This window comes from Triturus cristatus, chromosome 8 (genome assembly GCF_964204655.1).
Source record: "Triturus cristatus chromosome 8, aTriCri1.1, whole genome shotgun sequence".
NCBI lineage: Eukaryota > Metazoa > Chordata > Amphibia > Caudata > Salamandridae > Triturus > Triturus cristatus.
The window spans coordinates 869,027,042-869,040,366 of record NC_140591.1 but is presented as its reverse complement, the minus strand read 5'-3'; positions in this window follow the sequence as shown (position 1 = coordinate 869,040,366).

The following is a 13,325-nucleotide window of genomic DNA, read 5'->3' as shown; positions in this document are numbered from 1 at the left end:
ATTCTTTTTGTTCTATTGTTCTTTACGCTTAATTTTCATATAATGTCATTGATTATGTAATATTGTTATTATTTATATGTATGTAAATATTTTGTCTTTTATGAAGAATATTCGAAATAAAGACGTTAAAAACTGAAAAAAAACTGGCAATCCCTTCACCAATACACAATGGTACAATATTATTGCACAGTATCACACATAAACGATTCAATGTCCTAATGTATATCACATTTATTATAAAAAACATACATGTATCACAATAAAATCAATTGTACATTGCCCCTGATCATATTAAAAACACATCATTACACAATTATAAACAAATCCCAACCTGTTATGAGCCCGCATAACAGAAAACCTTAACAGACAGTACACTTTGTCATATGTTACACATCCTTCATGGCCAACAATTTATATCCGCAGTTTGTGATATGTAAAACACAATTATATCTCCAAATGACTACGGTGGTCCCCTGGATTGTGTATGTAGCTTGCGTCGACGCGTTTCGATGGTATTTTCTTATAAAGCCATCGTTTTCAAGACAATTCATAGGCTAATATTCTTGCCGGTTCAGTTCGAACCTATTAAGAGATAAATGTTTTTAGTGAACTTCATTAAAGTTCTCCTAACATTGGAGTAAGATACTTTATCTCTATTCCCATATCGTTCATTTTTTATTTATACTATTATTTTCCTTCTCCTATGTTGCTACATCTGAATGACTACATCCTATTTCTATCGATGAACCCTTTTATGCTGGTTGCCTAATTGTGATACTTTAATAGTTCTACCAACTCGAAAAAGGGAAAAAATAATGAGAAAAAATAAAACCCAACCTGATCCTATCATTAGTTATCTCCACCTGATTGGTTCGTTTAAAAAGGAGGGAGGGGCCCTAGATACAAAGTGTCGACATGCTGTCTTATTGTTGCTATGTGCATCTACATACAATACTCCTGCCACTAGTAGCTCTCCCCGAGTGAGTTGATATTCATTATATATTCTCTCTTATACTGTTTGCATGCATAAGGTAACCCCCTCACCTTTATGTATCCCTTCTTTTAACTCGTCCAGTACTCCGTGTGATTATTATTGGTTCACGTCCTTAGTAGCTATGTATTACGTCCGAGATGTGCCGAGTTGGGAATACTCGTTGCTATAATGCAAACGACGTGGTGTTACTTATGTACAAAACCGGAAAAGACTATACGGTTAATCTCGTACTCGTTGAAATGCCTACCGTTCACATGGATACGCTTTTATTTGCTATGGCAAAGATCGATACGTCAATTTACAAAGGCAGCGGGGGTCCGTTCAAATCCTCCCTTGTGCAACGCCACCTATTAAGGAATATAAGAATGTAACAGCGAGGTTCAGCTGAATGCTTATATGATCTCGCTGATACCTGCCCTGGTTGCGGCTTAGTGCTGGCAACCCCAATTACTGTTTGACCCTTCTCCAAAGCTCCCGCTGGAACCTCACCTTACGGCCTGTGTTTGCTGGCGCCGGTATTGGAGTACTCTTGTTCTATCTTCCCTATTTTTTCTCTCTCTGCCCAGTCCGCCTATTTGTTAATGCAGACCACGTCCAGTTATTGGCTGAGATAAACACGTGTTGCTACCCACATCTCTTTCCTATAACGCGTAGAAGTGTATATGTCTTCTAATTGGTTGTTCCCATCGATAAACGTATCCTACCCGCTCTAGAGTTTCCTCGCATCTTTTTTCGTGTATTGTTAGAAAAACTCAATATCAATGCACTATATTACTGTTCCTTATTAACAGCAGATATAAGTTTCAATCCCACTAATCATGGAATCATAACTTTTTAACAATTCTATTGACCTCAACATGGTCTGTTCAAAATAAAAAACTTTATTGTCCCCATCTTATTCTATTACCGGGAACATAGGGTCATAACTTTTGGTTACACATTTTTATCTATGTTACTTCCATAGGAGCTATGTGTCCCTGTGATTGTGTTATTCAAGTACCTTACTCAAAACGTAAAGTATAGGAGATATAATTCACATGTTTTTCCCACAAAGACATAATACATTGTTTGTTGACAGCAAACTCCCAGTATCGCTTTCCCCTCGGAGTTATAACAATTAAAACTTCTCCATTTCATTTCCCCTAATATTACACAATACATGATATCAAGAAATATATAATCTCAGAAGGGGACATACATCGTCTTAGAAACATACATGGTTCCAAATACAATGTGCCCAAGCCATATCTCAAATATTACAAACAAACCCAGTCAATTTATGTCGCAATTATGCTCATCCAGTCTTCTTTTGAATTTAATCCCCTGTCTACTGTATTAAAGTGGCAAATATACCATTGTTCTCTCTTTTTTCTAATTGTATTGGGATCACCTCCTCTTCTATTAACCACCACTTTCTCCAAAATAAACCATTGGATTTGATCCCAAGTATGGTTCATTCTTGTGAAGTGGTCAGTCAGGGGGGCATTCTCTTTCTTCGTTTTAATTGCCGATTTGTGTTCTAAAAGCCGGACACGTAGTTCCCTACTGGTTTCCCCTACGTATCTGAGACCACATGGGCAAATCAAAAAGTAAACAACATTCTTGCTACGGCAGTTGTTTAAACTTTTTGCCCAGATCTTTTTATTGTTATGAGTCACGCTCTTGGCTTCTAGGCATAGGGGACAAATAGAGCACGTTCCACATTTGTGGTTGCCCTTGGCTTTTTCTCCAATTAAGGTGGTTTGCGTCTCATGTTTACCATCATATGTTCTCACCAATGAATTGCGTATGGTTTTATTGCGTCTAAATGAAAAAAGTGGCTTTTCCAATGTGGTCTCGGATCCATAATTCTAAATTTTCCAGTTTTTATTAACTATATTTTTTATCCGATTACTCAAATTGGAAAACTGAGATACAAAGACAATACGTCCTGTTGATTTATCATTGGTTTTTGTCTTGTTAGTCTCGAGCAAATAATCACGATTATAAAATCTTGCTCTTTTAAATGAATGTTTAATGAGTTTGCCAGGATAGCCTCGGGCTTTTAATTTTTCCTTTAAGAGCTCTGAATGATGGTAAAAGTCAGACAGAGTAGTACAGTTGCGTCTTAACCTTAAGAATTCCCCAAAGGGGATATTGTCCTTTTGGGAACGCGGGTGGTTGCTCCCGTACTGGAGGAGTGTGTTCTTATCGGTAGGTTTGGAAAATAATTCCACCTGGAGGACATCTGTCATGTTCTTGATTTTAATATCTAGAAATTCTACCTAAGAGTCACTGCAATGCGCTGTAAATTTTAAATTGGGATCACCCAAATTAATCCATTCCAAAAAGGACTCTAAATCCTGACTGGCACCGTTCCAGATAAAGATAATATCATCAATGTAACGGTGCCAGCAGGTAATATTTTCAAAATAGGGGGCCATCTCGTTGTATACATGTTTGGATTCAAAATCACCAACATAAAGGCATGCCAAGCTGGGAGCACAGGTAGCACCCATGCTGGTACCTTTGACTTGAATGTAGGCTTCGTCTTTGAACAGAAAGATATTGTTTTTAAGTACCATTTCTATGCATGACATGATGAACCCCTTGTTGGCCCCGTCCAACTCTTCATGGTCCAAGATGTTAAAAATGACTTCAATCGTGTCGTCCTGGGGAATGTTGGTATACAGAGCTTCAATGTCCAGGGTGACAAGAATTTGGGTCACCCTGTTGAAGCTCTGCCCCTCAAATATGGATATCGCATGTGCCGTGTCCTTCAAGTAGGATCTCTGTTTTTGAACAATAGGTTTTAAAAAATGGTCAACATATCTACTCAGGGGCTCCAACATAGATCCCACGCTACTCACAATGGGTCTCATGGGTGGATCAGTAATGCTTTTATGGATCTTAGGGAGTCCATAGATCGCCGGTATCATAGGGTGTGTGTTAAGTAAAAATTTATATTCATTCTCACATATCCATCCCTCATCTCTTCCTAAATTTAAGAGAGATGCCACTTCTCTTTTCAGGACATCGATGGCTGAAAGGCGGATAGATTGATAGTGTTCTTTAACATTAAGAAGATCCCTCATTCTTCTCTCATAATCACTAGCATCAAAAACGACCACACCTCCGCCTTTATCGGCCGGTTTGATCGTTATGAGGTTACAGTCCTGTAAAGATTTCAATGCTGTCCTCTGATTGAAAGAAAGATTATTGTTATGATATTTAGAAGCAGCCTGCCTCATGTTCTTAATTTCCATCTCCACAACTCTTTCAAAGATTTCTACATTTTTATCAATTTGGCCTAAGTTCGGGGTAAATGTGGATTTGGGTTTGAAACCTGATATGTTTGGCAGGGGTTCATAATGTTTATCTTCGAAAAATCTATTCAGCCTAATTTTCCTAAAAAAACTTTTTAGGTCACTCTCCAATTCATACAAATTATGGGGGGTGGTGGGTGCAAAACTAAAACCTTTCTCTAAAATCTCATTTTCATCCTTTGTTAAAAAAATGTTGGATAGATTTATAATGGGGAGTTCTTCTACCTCCAGTATTGTCTGCTGCGGGTCGCTAGATATTCCTGTCCCGTATTTTGAGGTTGATGGTTTCTCGGGGGTTCCTGTCGATTGTAACCTCTGTACCCCCTTTGGCCCCGATTTTGGCGCCTTCCTAAAAAAGGCTCCCGTTCAAATAGAGGGGCTCCTCTCCCATTACGTTCCCCTTCCTGTTCATCTTCGCTACTAGAGCCTGATGTTTCTGAGAAGGTGACCCGTTTATTACCACCCCTTGAATATAGGGGTCTAGTATACTGTGGTCTTTCCCACTTCTGATCATTTTTATTATTAAAGTAATCCTTATTTAAATATGGGTATACCACCTCTGCATTATACCTGTCCACATCCTTTCTAAGTTTTTTCATTTTCTTATTAGTGAGGTATTCCAAATAGCTTTTTGCTTCCAGTTCTAATTCGTCTAACTTGTTTTTAGCCTCCTCCAGGGCAGTATTTTGTTTAAGATAGGCTTCCAATTCATTAATTTGTTTTTTCTCTATCTCCAGTAATTCCTGGGCTGTCTCAATGATAAGAATGAGCCAGTCTCTACTGCATCGGTTAGCTATGTGTGTCCATGTTTCTACAAATTTCGAATTTTCCACAAAAAGACCTGGTTCGTTTCTTACTTGTAGTCCTATCGGGATTACCCCTGCTTTCAAATATTCAATTAAAAATTCTGCATGCAGTTCAGTGCGAATTAATTTCTTCTTTGCATTCAGAATTTTTATCAGTTGTTCGTGACTACTATTACTCAGGGCATTAGTGTTCCCACTACGAGGATTTTGACTTATTAGTCTATTGAATTGATCCTCAGAAAATCCAAAGGTTTTTAACTTATCCATTCGCTATTTTAAACAACCGCCTTTACAAAATAACAGGTCAGTCTGACACTTTAAGATTGATCGAACGAAACAAACCTCTCCAACCCACTGGTTGTGCTTATATATGTATATTGAACTGAGAGCGACCCCTCATATAATTAAGGGAAAGGGTACTAAACACAGTTGTATAATGGCAATCCCTTCACCAATACACAATGGTACAATATTATTGCACAGTATCACACATAAACGATTCAATGTCCTAATGTATATCACATTTATTATAAAAAACATACATGTATCACAATAAAATCAATTGTACATTGCCCCTGATCATATTAAAAACACATCATTACACAATTATAAACAAATCCCAACCTGTTATGAGCCCGTATAACAGAAAACCTTAACAGACAGTACACTTTGTCATATGTTACACATCCTGCATGGCCAACAATTTATATCCGCAGTTTGTGATATGTAAAACACAATTATATCTCCAAATGACTACGGTGGTCCCCTGGATTGTGTATGTAGCTTGCGTCGACGCGTTTCGATGGTATTTTCTTATAAAGCCATCTTTTTCAAGACAATTCATAGGCTAATATTCTTGCCGGTTCAGTTCGAACCTATTAAGAGATAAATGTTTTTAGTGAACTTCATTAAAGTTCTCCTAACATTGGAGTAAGATACTTCATCTCTATTCCCATATCGTTCATTTTTTATTTATACTATTATTTTCCTTCTCCTATGTTGCTACATCTGAATGACTACATCCTATTTCTATCGATGAACCCTTTTATGCTGGTTGCCTAATTGTCATACTTTAATAGTTCTACCAACTCGAAAAAGGGAAAAAATAATGAGAAAAAATAAAACCCAACCTGATCCTATCATTAGTTATCTCCACCTGATTGGTTCGTTTAAAAAGGAGGGAGGGGCCCTAGATACAAAGTGTCGACATGCTGTCTTATTGTTGCTATGTGCATCTACATACGATACTCCTGCCACTAGTAGCTCTCCCCGAGTGAGTTGATATTCATTATATATTCTCTCTTATACTGTTCGCATGCATAAGGTAACCCCCTCACCTTTATGTATCCCTTCTTTTAACTCATCCAGTACTCCGTGTGATTATTATTGGTTAACGTCCTTAGTAGCTATGTATTACGTCCGAGATGTGCCGAGTTGGGAATACTCGTTGCTATAATGCAAACGACGTGGTGTTACTTATGTACAAAACCGGAAAAGACTATACGGTTAATCTCGTACTCGTTGAAATGCCTACCGTTCACGTGGATACGCTTTTATTTGCTATGGCAAAGATCGATACGTCAATTTACAAAGGCAGCGGGGGTCCGTTCAAATCCTCCCTTGTGCAACGCCACCTATTAAGGAATATAAGAATGTAACAGCGAGGTTCAGCTGAATGCTTATATGATCTCGCTGATACCTCCCCTGGTTGCGGCTTAGTGCTGGCAACCCCAATTACTGTTTGACCCTTCTCCAAAGCTCCCGCTGGAACCTCACCTTAGGGCCTGTGTTTGCTGGCGCCGGTATTGGAGTACTCTTGTTATATCTTCCCTATTTTTTCTCTCTCTGTCCAGTCCGCCTATTTGTTAATGCAGACCACGTCCAGTTATTGGCTGAGATAAACACGTGTTGCTACCCACATCTCTTTTCTATAACGCGTAGAAGTGTATATGTCTTCTAATTGGTTGTTCCCATCGATAAACGTATCCTACCCGCTCTAGAGTTTCCTCGCATCTTTTTTCGTGTATTGTTAGAAAAACTCAATATCAATGCACTATATTATTGTTCCTTATTAACAGCAGATATAAGTTTCAATCCCACTAATCATGGAATCATAACTTTTTAACAATTCTATTGACCTCAACACGGTCTGTTCAAAATAAAAAACTTTATTGTCCCCATCTTATTCTATTACCGGGAACATAGGGTCATAACTTTTGGTTACACATTTTTATCTATGTTACTCCCATAGGAGCTATGTGTCCCTGTGATTGTGTTATTCAAGTACCTTACTCAAAACGTAAAGTATAGGAGATATAATTCACATGTTTTTCCCACAAAGACATAATACATTGTTTGTTGACAGCAAACTCCCAGTATCGCTTTCCCCTCGGAGTTATAACAATTAAAACTTCTCCATTTCATTTCCCCTAATATTACACAATACATGACATCAAGAAATATATAATCTCAGAAGGGGACATACATCGTCTTAGAAACATACATGGTTCCAAATACAATGTGCCCAAGCCATATCTCAAATATTACAAACAAACCCAGTCAATTTATGTCGCAATTATGCTCATCCAGTCTTCTTTTGAATTTAATCCCCTGTCTACTGTGTTAAAGTGGCAAATATACCATTGTTCTCTCTTTTTTCTAATTGTATTGGGATCACCTCCTCTTCTATTAACCACCACTTTCTCCAAAATAAACCATTGGATTTCTTCTTCTTTCCTGACCTGTGGGGGCTCCCCTTTGTCTGGGTGCCTGGACAGGAAGTCGGCCGGGTTCTTGGCGCCAGGCCGGTAGGTTATGTCCAATGGCCCATCGTTCTATTCGCGGCGGGGGGTGTGGTGCTGTCCCTTTAAAAAGGGGCACCAGTGGCTGGTGGTCTGTCACGACCGTGAACGGATGTCCACAGACGTATAGGTGGAAGTGTCGACAGCCCCATCTTATGGCCAGTGCCTCCCGCTCGATCTGGGAATACCTTTGTTTGGTTGCTGTGAGCGCCTTGCTCGCGTAGGCCAGTGTGGCCCACCGCCCCGGCTCTTGTTCCTGTGTGAGGACTAGTAGCTCAGTCCTTTGTGTGGGGTCGAAGTAGACCAGAGTGGCTTGGTCGAGGAGCGCTGTCTTGATGGCTTGGAACGCGGTGTCTTCCTGGGGCCCCCATTGCCACGGTGCGTCCTTCTTCGTCAGTTGTCTGAGAGGCTCGGCAATCATCGCTAGGTTCGGAATGAACCGCCCGCAATACGTGGCCATTCCCAGAAAGCTGCGCACCTCCGAGGCGGATGTGGGTGCTGGGGCGTCTTTGATGGCTTGGGATTTCCGGGGGTCCACCTGAATGCCGTTGTTGGTGAACTTGTACCCGAAGAATTCAATCAGCTGCTGGAATAGCTGGCACTTGTCCTTGTGGAGTGTGACTCCGTAGTCCTTGAGGCGTGTCAGTGTGGCTCTTACTCTCCGATAGTGCTCATCTATGGTAGTGGAGTGGATCAGTATGTCATCACTCACATTCATAACTCCCGGCAGGCCTTGTAATATGGCCCTGATCGTGTTCTGGAAAATCTCCGCCACGGATGATATCCCGAAATTGAGCCGCCGGTATCTTCTCAGCCCAAGGTGTGTACTGAAGGTGGTGATGTACCTACTCTCTCTGGCTAGTGTTAGCTGGTGGTAGCCGGCGTTTAAGTCCAACTTGGAGAACCACCGTGCCCCGTTGAGGTCCGCAATGATGTCGTCCATGGTGGGTGTGATGTGTCTCTCACTCTTGATGGCTTTATTGGGGAGCCGCATATCAATGCACACCCGGATCTTGCCTGGTTGACGGGGCTTTTCCGCGATCACCATCGGGGACACCCATGGGGTGGGGCCAGTGACTGTTTCTATGACCCCTTGCTCTTCCAATTTCTTGAGTTCTTCTTCCACCAGAGGGCGTAGATGAAAGGGGATCCGTCTGTGCTTCAGTGCCGTGGGTGTGATGGAGTGGTCGATGTGGAGTTTGACCGGCGGGCGCTTGATTTTTCCTAGACCGGTGAATAGTTCCGGGAACTGGTCCAGCAGGTTGGCGGTTTGATTATCTTGAACTTTCCGGATGAACACCAGGAGCCCTAGGTCCTCGGCGGCGTGTCCACTCAGGAGCGTGTCTACTTCTTGATTGATGATGTGTACATCAATGGTGATTTCGGCGTCCTCTGTTCCCACCGGTACTGTCATTTTTCCCAAGAGGGGTAATGGGACATCACTGCCATATGCATATATGCGGGCCTTCGATGCCTTGAGTTCTGGCTTCGGTCGGAGTCGGTTGTATTGCTGCACCCCCATGACGGTGACTGATGCCCCCGTGTCGATCACCGCATTCACCTTTGATCCTGCGACCCTGACGTCGCACCGGGGTTGTGGTCGTCTTGTGCTTTTTAGGGCTCTGGTGAACGAGATCACGTAAGTCTCCTCTCCATCGTCAGACTCCGAGTCGTCCTCCTGCAGGGCTCGCGTGTGTCTGGGCTCAGCGTCAGTGCGTGAGGAGAGGGACAGCTGGGATAGTTGTCGCACCATGCCTTTCGCAGGCCTCTTGCCCCTGTGATCCTTCCGCGGGGCGCGCTTCCGGCAGACGGAGGCAAAGTGGTTCAGGGTGCCACAGCTGGTGCACGTTTTACCTTTCGCAGGGCACGTCTTGCCCTGGTGTTCTTCGTACCCGCAGTAGTCACACTGCGCTGGGGGCGACCTCCTGGGTGCTGGGCGGCGCGTCTTCTCGCGCATCCGCACTGCGTCTGCACGCTCTGTCTTGACGGTCACTCCTGGCCCCGTGCTCTGTGTGAGTGCTTGTTCCATCTCTTCCACACGTGCGTCGGACAGATCGTGGGACCGTGCCAGCACCAGGATGTCCGCCATTGGGATGTTTGGTTGGCGGAGGATGAGGCTCCGCAGCTTCTTGCTTCGGATACCACAGATGAGCTGCGCCCTGATCTCCTCTTTTGCTCGGTCGCCAACCAGGTGAGTGTCCGCAAGCACCCTCAGCCGTGCATGAAAGGCATCCACTGACTCCCCCTCTTTCTGCTTCGCCTGACGCATCTTGAAGTTCTCGAAGTCTGGATTCATTTGGGGGTCGAAGTGCGTGTTGAGGGCCGTCACGGCTGCGTCGTAGTCGTCTGCAGCACCAGTGTTGGGAAGGTGCTTAAGCAACAGGTATACTTCCTCCCCCGCGTAGTGAAGAAGGAGCGATCGCTTTACCGCCCCGTCCGTCTCCCTCGAACCGATGAAGTAGTTGTTGAGCCGACCGATCCACGTCTGCCAGCGTGGGGCGGCTGTGGCGGGGTCAGCAGTCTCGCTGAAAGGCGGTAAGACACCGGTCGGTGGGTGAAACGGGTGGGCAGGTGCTTGAGCTCCGTCATCTCCCATGGTACAGCTGTGGAGGTGTGGCGCTGGGAGGCAGGGCAGCTGCTAGAGGACCAGCGTAGCGAAGGGCACCGAGGGCCACGTGGAGGTACGCCCAGGCGACTTCAGGGGCCTATGTGGGGCTGGCACAGAGGATGTGGCACGAGGAACCAGATGGGATGCAACGCTGAGGCAAGACAAGCGGGAATCTTCATCCACTTGGTGCAGTCATTGGTGGTTGGTGCATACTTGCTCACCGTGTGGAGCGGGCTGGAACAGTGTTCAGGCACCGACAGCAGCAGCTTCAGCGTCAGTCACGCGTCGTCTCAGGCTCGGGCGAGCAGCGTGACAGGCCGGAGGGGGCTGGAGCGAGGCCGGAGCAGAATCGCGGGACTGCCGCGATCTGTGTAGCTGAAGGCAGCGCTGGGTGCGATACACGCGGCAGGTCCGGCCGCCTCGTCGCCAATGTTACGTTCTGCGCTTACGCGGGCCTAGCAGCGGCGGCGCGGTGAAATAATGGAGACCACACACAGTCACAGGGTCTCGGCGCCAATGCCTCGCAAGGCACGCCCCCCTTTATTTATACGGACGCATACGCCACTGTCGCGGCGTACGCATAACGTTGTCCATATACGCGCTCTAGCGTCGGACGCTAGAGCGCTAACTGCAACAGTACGGACTAGCATAATTTCTAAAAGTAGGGGCACGCCGTGCCCTTCCGTTCCCCCCCACTTCTAACACTGTGTGGTATACGCGAGAGTAGTAGTATGCCTCACTGTACATGGTTATTTGCAATGGTTGCAAAATTAATTTACCGAACGCGGAAATCCTGTACACGTAATTTCAGTGGGGCTATGCACGAGTGAACATTGCAGTGGGAATATCAGACAAGTGTCAAGTTCACTGTAGTAATTATCATAGTATTCACAAACGTAAAAATACTTGCTATACTTCTCGCCGTGGAAGGTACACCTTTCGGTCCATTTTTTTCTGGCTATGTGGTGGTGAGGATACCATTCAATGTAACGATATGTATGTACAGATACAAATCTGAACAACTGCTAAAAAGGAAAGTACAACTTTTCCAGATCCCCTGCATGGTCATTATTCACATTGGGTGCTCTACGCACACACATGTCCACACATGGAGTGCAATAGTCATGTGGTGGAACATGCCATGAACAATGTAGACTGACACATTCTTTACAATATTTGCACCTTATGCTTGAGTTGCAAATTGAAGTATGTGACCACCCAAAATGTTGCGAACTATTAACATACATACGTACGTTTAATGTATGAATTGCATAATATATAGGCCTACCTTTGACTCCATGTCTTACTGCAGAGCTACTTGGCTCGTGTCTACCCCCCAAAAAAATGTTTAATGAATGTGTCCTTGTGTAACGTAACTGGTGCTCATGTAAAGCGCTCTAATACCTTTGGGTCGAGTTCGCGCTATATAAATCTGCACACACAAAAAAAAATCCATATTCATTACCTTTGAGGCTGTATGTCAGAAACATGAGAACAACATGCCTCTAAAACTGAGTATGGTTGCCAAAATGGCAACTACCACAGTCTCATGACAGTAAGTTAATATAGATACGTAGAAATGAACAATCGCAAGAAGCAGCCGGCGCAGAGCATAGTTTGTGTTAATATGAACGAACATACATAAAGTTTGTGTGTGTAAACCATAGCCACTCTCTATAAGATCATGGTAAAGTGGCTTACGCCGTTTGGAAAGACAGAACCACAACTTCCAGAATGCACCAGTGTGTCAGGTGCAGCCCAGGACTGGACACATCTGTACTACATTGGGAGCTCCGACTGACGCTCAAAGTTTCATGTATAAGGTGATGCTTTCACTTGTAAAGATCACACCTGTGTCCCGAGGGGCCAGCCCCAGGCCCGAGACCGGATCTATTTCCTGCGAGGCGCCTCCTGTGCAGAAACCCCATGGCTTGCGCTGCCCCAGGCCGGGCTATCCTATTCAGCAGAGAACCAGACCGCCTCTTACCTCCCTCCTGCCACCATTTCAACTCCCACACTACGGACCGCAGCCCAGCCCTTGTACCCTGTTTCTACTCCAGCCTACTACTATAGTCTGTGTTAATAACCACGGACACTCTGATTTCGGTTTACAAAAATAAAATCATTGGTTGTGATTGGTGAAACTCGAAATGTTCACAATTGCAAAAAGCACAGTACACCAGACGCTGTCGTGGGTTCCGTGATTCAGTTCGGAAATCTGTGGCAATAGCACTCCGCTCCACTCCATTAACAAGAAATGTATATTATTGTTTACTTATTTTATTGGTGATGTAATATCATACTGTGTAGCGTACTTAGTTTTAAAGTTTTTCTTCAGTGATACATTCAGAGATGACCCGGACAAAGATATATATATTTTTTTTACCCGGACAAGCATACCGCAAAAAAAACCCATTGAAAAGTTTTGTCGGAGTAATTCAGCGGGTGTTGAGTGCCTGTTGTTTTAAGCCCTTTTAGCCCAATGAGCGTTGGTTCATCAACACGTAACCAACCAATGACAGCGTGAATGCTTGTGAATAGATTATACGCCCCCCCCCCCCTTCATCTGGTAGCGCCCAATCGTCAGGTGTACGGAGTTGCTCACAAGTAGTCAGAGTTGGTTGAAGGACTATGCATCATCAATCAAGTCGCCACCAATGACAACGTGAATACTTGTGAATAGATTATACGCCCCCCTCCCTTTGGTAGCGCCCAATCGTCAGGTGTACGGAGTCTCGCTCACAACTAGTCAGAGTTGATTGACGAAGGACGAAGCATGCGCTTCCGAAAATAGAGTTTCTACTGTGGTAG